At 39.2% G+C, this 10,696-nt stretch overlaps 1 pseudogene; it reads right to left on the reverse strand.

Moving 5' to 3' along the window:
* Window positions 1–2,159: 2,159 nt before the first annotated feature.
* On the reverse strand, window positions 2,160–5,738 carry LOC102400255 (annotated as a pseudogene).
* Between the last annotated feature and the right edge of the window lie 4,958 nt (window positions 5,739–10,696).

Raw genomic sequence — 10,696 nt, forward strand, 5'->3', positions numbered from 1 at the left:
TGTTTTGCCTGATGATTCCTTCTCTGAAAGTATGTCAAGGCAGCATATTGTCACCCTGCTTATTTAACTTATATGCAGAGTAGATCATGAGAAACACTAGGCTGGAAGAAGCACAGGCTGGAATCAAGTTTGCCGGGAGAAATATCAATAACCTCAGATATGCAGATGACACTACCCTTATGGCAGAAAGTGAAGAAGAACTAAAGAGCCTCTTGATGAAAATGAAAGTGGAGAGTGAAAATGTTGACTTAAAGCTCAACATTCAGAAAACTAAGATCATGGCATCTGGTCCCATCACTTCATGGCAAATAGATGGGGAAACAGTGGAAACAGTGCCAGGCTTTATTTTTCTGGGCTCCAAAATCACTGCAGATGGTGATTGCAGCCATGAAATTAAAAGACGCTTACTCCTTGGCAGAAAAGTTATGACCATCCTAGACAGCATATCGAAAACCAGAGACATTACTTTGTCAACAAAGGTCTGTCTAGTCAAGGCTATGGTTTTTCCAGTGGTCATGTATGGATATGAGAGTTGGACTATAAAGAAAGCTGAGCACTGAAGAATTGATGCTTTTGAACTGTGGTGTTGGAGAAGACTCTTGAGAGTCCCTTGGGCTGCAAGGAGATCCAACCAGTCCATCCTAAAGGAAGTCAGTCCTGAATATTCATTGGAAGGATTGATGTTGAAGCTGAAACTCCAATATTTTGACCACCTGATGCGAAGAGCTGACTCACTGGAAAGACCCTGATGCTGGGAAAGATTGAGGGAAGGAGGAGAAGAGGATGACAGAGGATGAGATGGTTGGATGGCATCACCGACTCAATGGCCATGGGTTTGGGTGAACTTTGGGAGCTGGTGATGGACAGGGAGGCCTGGCGTGTGGCAGTTCATGGGGTCGCAAAGAGTTGGACACTACTGAGGAACTGAACTGAACTGAAATTTCTTTTCCTGTTTTCCTTTGTAGACATAGTGGGAAAACCAGAAATAAAGCAAAAGCTTTTAAAAGTAAAGAACAGAAAATTCTCAAACTGGATAAAGAGTCTCAGACAGCTTTAATTGTCTAACTCTATCGTTATAATTCTGCTTCTGCTGCTACTGCTGCTAAGTCGCTTCAGTCGTGTCCGACTCTGTGCAACTCCATAGACGGCAGCCCACCAGGCTCCCCCGTCCCTGGGATTCTCCAGGCAAGAACACTGGGGTGGGTTGCCTGTAAGATCTTATTTGCAACTGAAATTCTCTATTGTAATTTTGCTCCTGTTTATTTTTAAATTTTTCTTTTTGTTTCACTGGAAAGGAAACAAACAAAACATTTCCTTCTCCAATGCATGTAAGTTAAAAGTGAAAGTGAAGTCGCTCAGTCGTGTCCGACTCTTCGCGACGCCATGGACTGCAGCCTACCAGGCTCCTCCTGGTAATTTTACTTACCTGGAAGCAAACTTAGATACCTGTTTCTCATGGTGCAGAGACCAGCAAGCCCAGCCACAGAAGATGTCTTATCTTTCTCTGTGTGTGGGGGAGGGACTTCTGGTTTTCAGTATGACTTCTGCTTTTCATGGGGCTCATCTAGGTGGTGCTAGTGGTAAAGCACCTACCTGCCAATACAGGAGACTGAAGAGACATGGGTTCAATAGCTGTGTTGGGACGATTCCCTGAAGGAGGGCATGGCAACCCACTCCAATATTCTTACCGGGAGAGTTCTGTGGACAGAGGAGCCTGGCGGGCTATGGCCCATAGGGTCACAAAGAGTCAGACATGACTGAAGCGACTTAGCACACATGCATGCTGCTTTTCATTACCTAACAGGAAACCACTGGTCTGGATGTTTCTTCCTCCTGTTTTGCCTGATGATTACTTCTCTGAAATTTCTAAGTATTTGCGTAGCATTACTGGTATTTGTACTGCAAGACTCTTCAAAAGTGGTTTTCATGTCTTTTTGATATATGAAGATCTCCTATATCAAACATGAAGACTCATTTTATTGGTCTTTTTGCATGTATGAGGATCTTGGTTCAGAGTGAATAGAATTGTTTATTTGCTATATATTAACAGATTAAAAAATTTTTTTTGTGTGTACACATTTAGTTTTATTGTAACCAAGCAACTTGTACACTTTTAACGTTTAAAACTGAACATCATCTTTCCTTTCCAGAGAAACAAAAAGAAAAATTTAAAAATAAACAGGAGCAAAATTACAATAGAGAATTTCAATTGCAAATAAGATCTTACAGGTTCTGCTAATTCTCTCATCAAGTGGCAGGGCTCAAGTCATCATTAGGAGAGAATTTTATTTTAAAAGTGTCATCTTAAACTGCAAGGATTTCCATTAAACCTCATAATTAAACATGCCAAAGGAGAAGCCATGTTGTCAAAACGCCCACTTAACCCACCCAAACATCTCAAATCCACCTTTGCTGACCTTTTATAACCCTGTTTTTAAAGTTTTTTTTTCTTTTTTTAAACAAGAGAAAGTAGACAGATACATGTTGGTAAATGCTAACTGTCCATATTCATATAGAGACACTGTGTGATCTCTGAGCCCAATATACAAAGAAGGGAGGAAAAAAGCTAGAATTGTATGCACTACTAACAGGGCCTAGCACCCTCCAGTTTCCAGCAGAGCTAAGGGAGCAGAAAGTTTTTCTTTTTTTCTCACAGAGCATGGTGGTGTTGATTCCATAAAATTTTTGTTGAGATAGAAAGAGATAAAAATGAATTTGGAACAGAAGTGGGTAGAGATTGTTTCCCACTGAATTCTGCTCAAGGTATCCCCCCCACCCCCACCAAATAAGTTGTGAACCATGGTATAAAGCAGAAATGAGACCTCAAAAACAGGGCGAATGAACACAAGAGGAGAAAAAAAAAAAAAAAAAAAAAAAAAAAGACTGCAACTTGTTCCCAGGGACTGGAGGAAATCAAAAAAGTTGGAATCAATGTGTTCCTTCCATTAGTCATCTTCTTCATCTTCCTCTCCTTCCTCCCCCTCATCTTCTTCACCTTCATTCTCATTCCCTTCTTCATCAGTATCTTCCAATCCTTCATCCTCTTCATCATCGTTGTCTTCTCCTTCCCCTTCCTCATCATCCATGTCAGGAACCAAGTAGTACTGTAATGGATTTGTCAAATATCATCTTTGATGACCTCTCCTAACTCATCTGTACCTGCATCAGAATGATCAGTAAACTAGGTGAAGAAGCTTTCTGGTTCCTGATGCTGTCTTTTCCTGCTGGCTTTATTCTGTGTTTGACTTGATTGTTTCATCTAATCCTGTCCAGTTTTCCATTTGATTTCAGTGGACTTTGAAGATGGATCACCACTCTCATTCAGGTGAAATTCTTTGGAGAGAATTTTGTTTTCAAAATAAGGGTTTTCATCAAAATAAAAATCTATTCTGTAACCTGATTTAATATCTTCAAATTCTGTCAATTCAACTCTTGTCAAATAATGCAGCGACTCTTCACCCTCCTCCCCAAGCAGTGCAGACACTTGTGGATGGTTATCAAATGCTGTTACCCAAAATTTTGGGATTTTTGCCATCAGTTCTGACCTCTTCCATAAAAATGGTTGGCAGTTCAGTTCTGTCGCTCAGTTGTGTCCGACTCTTTGCGACCCCATGAATTGCAGTATGCCAGGCCTCCCTGTCCGTCACCATCTCCCGGAGTTCACTCAAACTCATGTCCATCAAGTCGGTGATGCGATCCAGCCATCTCATCCTCTGTCATCCCCTTCTCCTCCTACCCCCAATCCCTCACAGCATCAGAGTCTTTTCCAATGAATCAACTCTTCACATGAGGTGGCCAAAGTACTGGAATTTCAGCTTTAGCATCATACCTTCCAAAGAACACCCAGGACTGATCTCCTTTAGAATGGCTTTCCTTGCAGTCCAAGGGACTCTCAAGAGTCTTCTCCAAAACCACAGTTCAAAAGCATCAATTCTTTGGTGCTCAGCTCTCTTCACAGCCCAACTCTCACATCCATTCATGACCACAGGAAAAACCATAGCCTTGACTAGCCAGACCTTTGTTGGGAAAGTAATATCTCTGCTTTTCAATATGCTATCTAGGTTGGTCATAACTTTCCTTCCAAGGAGTAAGGGTCTTTTAATTTCATGGCTGCAGTTACCATCTGCAGTGATTTTGGAGCCCCAAAAAACAAACTCTGACACTGTTTCCACTGTTTCCCCATCTATTTGCCAGGAAGTGATAGGACCAGATGCCATGATCTTAGTTTTCTGAATGTTGAGCTTTAAGCCCACTTTTTCACTCTCCTCTTTCACTTTCATCAAAAGGCTTTTTCGTTCCTCTTCACTTTCTGCCATAAGGGTAGTGTCATCTGCATATCTGAGGTTATTGATATTTATCCTGGCAATCTTGATTCCAGCTTGTGCTTCTTCCAGCCCAGCGTTTCTCATGATGTACTCTGCATAGAAGTTAAATAAGCAGGGTGACAATATACAGCCTTGACGTACTCCTTTTCCTATTTGGAACCAGTCTGTTGTTCCATGTCCAGTTCTAACTGTTGCTTCCTGACCTGCATATAGGTTTCTCAAGAGGCAGGTCAGGTGGTCTGGTATTCCCATCTCTTTCAGAATTTTCCACAGTTCATTGTGATCCACACAGTCAAAGGCTTTGGCATATTCAATAAAGCAGAGATGGATATTTTTCTGGAACTCTCTTGCTTTTTCGATGATCCAGCGGATGTTGGCAATTTGACCTCTGGTTCCTCTGCCTTTTCTAAAACCAGGTTGAACATCTGGAAGTTCACGGTTCATGTACTGCTGAATTGGAGCCTGACTTGAAGAATTTTAAGCATTACTTTACTAGCGTGTGAGATGAGCGCAATTGTGCGGTAGTGTGAGCATTCTTTGGCATTGCCTTTCTTTGGGATTGGAATGAAAACTGACCTTTTCCAGTCCTGTGGCCACTGCTGAGTTTTCCAAATTTGCTGGCATATTGAGTGCAGCACTTTCACAGCATCATCTTTCAGGATTTGAAATAGCTCAACTGGAATTCCATCACCTCCACTAGCTTTGTTCTTAGTTATGCTTTCTAAGGCCCACTTGACTTCACATTCCAGGATGTCTGGTTCTAGGCCAGTGATCACACCATCGTGATTCTCTTGGTCGTGAAGATCTTTTTCGTACAGTTCTTCTGGTTATTCTTGTCATCTCTTCTTAATATCTTCTGCTGCTTCTGTTAGTTCCATACCATTTCTGTCCTTTATCGAGCCCATCTTTACATGAAATGTTCCCTTGGTATCTCTAATTTTCTTCAAGAGATCTCTAGTCTTTCCCATTCTGTTGTTCTCTATTTCTTTGCATTGATCACTGAAGAAGGCTTTCTTATCTCTCCTTTCTATTTTTGGAAATCTGCATTCAAATGGGTATACCTTTTCTTTTCTCCTTTGGTTTTTGCTTCTCTTCTTTTCACAGCTATTTGTAAGGCCTCCCCAGACAGCCATTTTGCTTTTTTGCATTTCTTTTCCATGGGGATGATGGTTGGCGGAGTTTGTTATATTTCTGTTCTACTTTGCAAAATCACCTCATTGGTGTGTTCATTAAATCTGTTTCTTTCATTTTGCACTTTATCAATATGTTCAATTGCTTCTTGCTATTCTTTTTCTTCCTTCAGCAAGTTTGAAGAAGCAGATGCCTCCTCTGGCCTGGAGGCAGGAGTTGGCCTCGCTTTCTTGTTTTCTTCTCTTGGGTTGGAAGTGAAGACTGGTGTTTGGGGGCCATGCTGGGAAAAGAAAAGCCAAGAATCCTCCCAGGGGAGGAGAGAGGTACTGGAAGCTCATAGAACTCAGACTTTTTTATTTTGATTTTGAAATATTTAGTTTTATTTTGGAATATAAATTAAGAGTAAGTTGCAAAACAGAACCAAGCAGTCCTGTGTAATCTTCAGTCATTTCCCCACAAAGATTACATTTTTATATAATGATAGTCCAATATTTAAATGAAGAAACTGACATTGCTACTATGTGTGTGTTTAATTCCGTGTCGTCTTATCACATATGTAGATTCCTGCAACTGCCACTGCAATCAAGATCCGTCAATATTCCATCACCACAAAGATTTCCCTCATGCCACCCCAGCATCCCTAAACCTTGGCAGGCCTAAAACTAAGGATTTTATTCTTCAACAAAGCTCAACATAGTCTGAGATTCATATTTGATGACAAAAGAAAATATTCCTGATATGTTTTTAAAGATGAGAAAAACATATCCCTCAAATTTTCTAGTAGTCTGTGTGATGGAATTATGAAAATTTTCCTTGTTTGCATTTTGCACCTTTACTGTTTTCTATGTGACCATGATCATCAGTTCTGCTAGAGCTGCCACAACAGAATATAGACTGAGTGTCTCAAACAGCAGAAATTTATTTTGTCATAGTTTAGGGGCCTGGATGTCCAAGATCAAGTGTAGGCAGGGTGGGTTTCTGGTGAAAGTGCTCTCTCGACTTGTACCTGGCCCTCATCTCACTGCATCCTTATCTCACTGCACCCTTTCTTCTCTATGTGGAAAGACAGTGATCACTGGTGTCCTCTAGTTCTAAAGGTTGAGCTCTTATTTTCCATCTCTTGGACATGACAACACCAGTGCCCTATTCCCTTCACTCTTCCCTTGGCCTCTGTCCCTTTATGGAAGTGCTTCTGCTCCCTGATCCTACAGACACCCCACAGTTTGCATATTGTTCTCCATAGTGGCTGCACCAGTTTACTTTCCCATCAACAGTGTAGAAAGGTTCCCTTTTCTCCACACCCTCTCCAGCATTTGTTGTTTGTAGATTATTTGATGATGGCCACTGTGACCAGTGTGCGGTGATACCTCATGAGAATTTTGATTTGTATGTCCCTAATATTTAGTGATGCTGAGCATCTTTTTGTGTACTTTTTGGCCATTTGTATATCCTCTTTGGAGTAATGTCTATATAGATCTTCAATGCATTTTTTGATTGGGTTGTTGTTGGAACATGAAATTATTTCTTTAATTTCTCTTTCTAATATTTTGATTTTTGTATATAGAAAAGCAAGAGATTTCTGCCTATTAATTTCATATCCTGCACTTTTACCAAATTCATTGTTTAGATCTAGTATTAACAGTTTTCTCATAGCATATTTAGGATTTTCTATACACAGTATCATGTCATCTGTAATCAGTGACAGTTTAGCTTCTTTTTCAATTTCAATCATTTTATTTCTTTTTCTTCTCTGACTGACATGTCTAGGACTTTGAAAACTACGTTGAATAATAGTGGTGAGATTGGACATCCTTGTCTTGTTCCTGATCCCAGAGGAAATACTTTCAGTTTTTCACCATTGAGAATAATATTTGCTGTGGGTTTGTCTTATATGGCCTTTATCGTATTGAGATAGATTCCCTTTGTGCCCACTTTCTGGAGAATTTTTATCATAAACGGATGTTGAATTTTGTCAAAAGCTTTTTTTGCATCCATTAAGATGATCATATGGTTTTTATTCTTCAATTTGTTAATATGGTGTATCACATTGATTGATTTGTGTTTCCTGAAGAATCCTTGTATCCCTGGGATAGATCACACTTGATCATGGTATATGATCCTTTAAATGTGCTGTTGGATTTTTGTTTGCTAGTATTTTTTGAGGATATTTGAGCCTTTAAGGATATTGGCCTGATGATACCTTGGTCTGGATTTGTTATCAGGATAATGGTATCCTCATAGGATGAGCTTATGAGTGTTCCTCCCTCTGAAATTTTGGAATAGTTTGAGAAGGATAGGTGTTAACTCTTCTCCAAACACTTGATAGAATTTTCCTGTGAAGCCATCTGGTCCTGGACTTTTGTTTGTTGGAAGATTTTTAATCACAGTTTAAAGTTCAATACTTGTGATGAGTCTATTCATGTTTTCTATTTCTTCCTGGCTCAGTCTTAGAAGGTTATGCCTTTCTAAGAATTTATTAATTTCTTCTAGGTAGTCCATTTTATTGGTGTCTAGTTGCTTCAACTAGTCTCTTTTTAATTTTATTTTTTAATTAGAGGATAATTGCTTTACAATATTGTGTTAGTTTCTGCCATACATCAACATGAATCAGCCATAGGTATACACACAGCTCCTCCATCTTGAACCTTTCTCCCACCTCGCACCCCATGCAACATCTCTAGATTGTCACAGAGCACTGGATTTGTATTATACAGCAAGTTCCCACTGGCTATCCATTTTACATATGGTAAAGTATTTGTTTTGGGGCTTCCCAGGTGGCACTAGTGGTAAAGAACCTGCCCACCAACACAGGAGACAAAAGAGATGTGGTTTCGATTCCTGGGCTGGGAAGGTCCCCTGGAGGAGGGTATCATAACCCACTCCAGTATTCTTGCCTGGAGAATCCCCATGGACAGAGGAGCCTGGAGCAGGGGGTCTACAGTCCATACGGTCACACAGAGTCAAACATAACTGAAGCGACTTAGTATGCACACATGCAAAGTTTATGTTTCAATGCTACCTTCCCAATTTGTCCCACCCTGTCCTTCTCCAACTGTGTCCACACAGTTGGTTTTTTTCTTTTTTTATATGGAGTTCTATGAGCTGTTTGTTATTTTGCAAATTAACTCCTTGTTTGTTGCATCATTTGCAAGTATCTTCTCCCACTCTGTATGTTGTCTTTTTATTTCATTTATAGTTTCCTTTGCTGTGCAAAAACTTTTGATTTTAATGAGGTCTCATTTGTTTGTTTTTATTTTTATTTCCATTACTCTAGGAGATGAACCCCAAAAGATACTGCTGTGATTTCTGTCAAAGGGTGTTGTGCCTTTGTTTTCCTCCAAGAGTTTTACCATATCTAGTCTTACATTTAGGTCTTTAATCCATTTTGATTTTCTCTTTTTTTTTGTATGGTGTTTAAAAGTGTTCTAATGTCAATCTTTTATATGTAGTTGTCCAGTTCTCATAGCACCACTTATTGAAGACACTGCCTTTTCTCCATTGTATATTTTTCCTTCTTTTGTCATAGATCAGGTGACCATAGGTGCATGAATTTATTTCTGGAATTTCTATCCTATTCCATTGTTCTGTATTTCTGTTTCTCTGTTTGTGTGTGTCAATACCATGCAGTTTTGATAATTATAGTTTGTAGTGTAGTCTGAAATTAGAGAGCTTGATTCCTTTAGTTCTGTTTTTCTTTCTCAAGGTTGCTTTTGCAATTCCATACACATTAAAATTTTTTTGTTCTAGTTTTGTGGAAAAGGCCATATAAGAAAAACCCACAATTAACATCATACTGAACAATGACAAGCTGAAAGCATTTTCTCTGATTAAAAATTGAAATGAATTCCTCCTAATCATCTGTGACAGCTAGATCATTGTTTTTTGGGCTTTGCATATGTGTATCAGTGTTCCTTCCTGATGGTCTCTCCATGGATGATACGGTCTTTTCTTAGAGTTCAGGTTACTTTGCTGTATATCAGCTGTCTCTGAGTCCAAGAAAATGAATGACTTTGTAGTTTATCTGGATAGTTCTTATGAGTTTGCTGTTACTGGTTGCCATTTTCTATTTCCTAAGCAGAAGTAGAAATACCCTCTATTCCTTCTGTATTATAGTAATGTTTTTTTTTAATTTTTAGATTTTGTATCATTGCCATATAGCAATAAAAATCATATATTTATAAGATATCTATTTACAAAGCTAGCTTCGTACACCTAGAAATTCATTAGTATATATATTTTAGGAATTAATAATTAAGCATTTATTTTTATGATAGATTTTATTTATAAGTTTAAACAGAGAGAATTTTGTGTAATGACACACAAAATTATATATACTCTACCTTGAGACCACAGTTATTCACATAATGCCATATTAAAAATCTTTCACAATGTATTTACACATACATATATTTTCCTGCTAATACATGATTTTCAGCGAACATACTGTAACACTTTTTTCTTTAATATATATTCATCAAATATTGAAGAATTTATAGGATATGCTCTACATGATTATAATGCTATTATATCCAAGAAAATAATTTCATAATAACTTTAAATATCTCATACATATTCAATTTATCTCAATCATTTCCAAAATATTTTTATAGCATATATCCAAATCAGAGTCCTACTGAAAGCCTGTTGCTGAGCCGTGAAAGACGCCAGGATTCTTGGCCTCTGGAGGAGAGAAGTTCAACCTGGGGCCAGTGACGAGGCTTGATCTCTCAGAGCTATTGTGCAATAAAGTTTTATTAAAGTATAAAAGAGATAGAGAAAGCTTCTGACATAGACACCGAAGGGGGCAGAAAGAGTGCCCCCTGCTAGCCTTTGAAAGTGAAAGTGAAAGTGTCCGACTCTTTGCGACCCCATGGACTGTAGCCTATCAGGCTCCTCCGTCCCTGGGATTTTCCAGGCAAGAGTGCTGGAGTGGATTGCCATTTCCTTCTCCAGGGGATCTTCCCAATCCAGGGATCAAATCCGGGTCTCCCGCATTGTAGACAGATGGTTTACCGTCTGAACCACCAGGGAAATCTGCTAGCCTTTGGCTGCATGCTATATACTTATCAGCAAGCTGTTAATTAGAGAAAGGAGGTGTCTCAAAACTCAGAGTGGCACCAGGCCCATCACCCACAACATGCATTTTGAGATAACATTTAGCACCAGGTGAGTCATCCCAGGCCATAAAACGATTGACATGAATCGTGAAGAAAGGCAGGTTTTCAAGTAAATATATAGTT

The sequence above is a fragment of the Bubalus bubalis genome, chromosome 9 (genome assembly GCF_019923935.1).
Source record: "Bubalus bubalis isolate 160015118507 breed Murrah chromosome 9, NDDB_SH_1, whole genome shotgun sequence".
Taxonomy (NCBI): domain Eukaryota; kingdom Metazoa; phylum Chordata; class Mammalia; order Artiodactyla; family Bovidae; genus Bubalus; species Bubalus bubalis.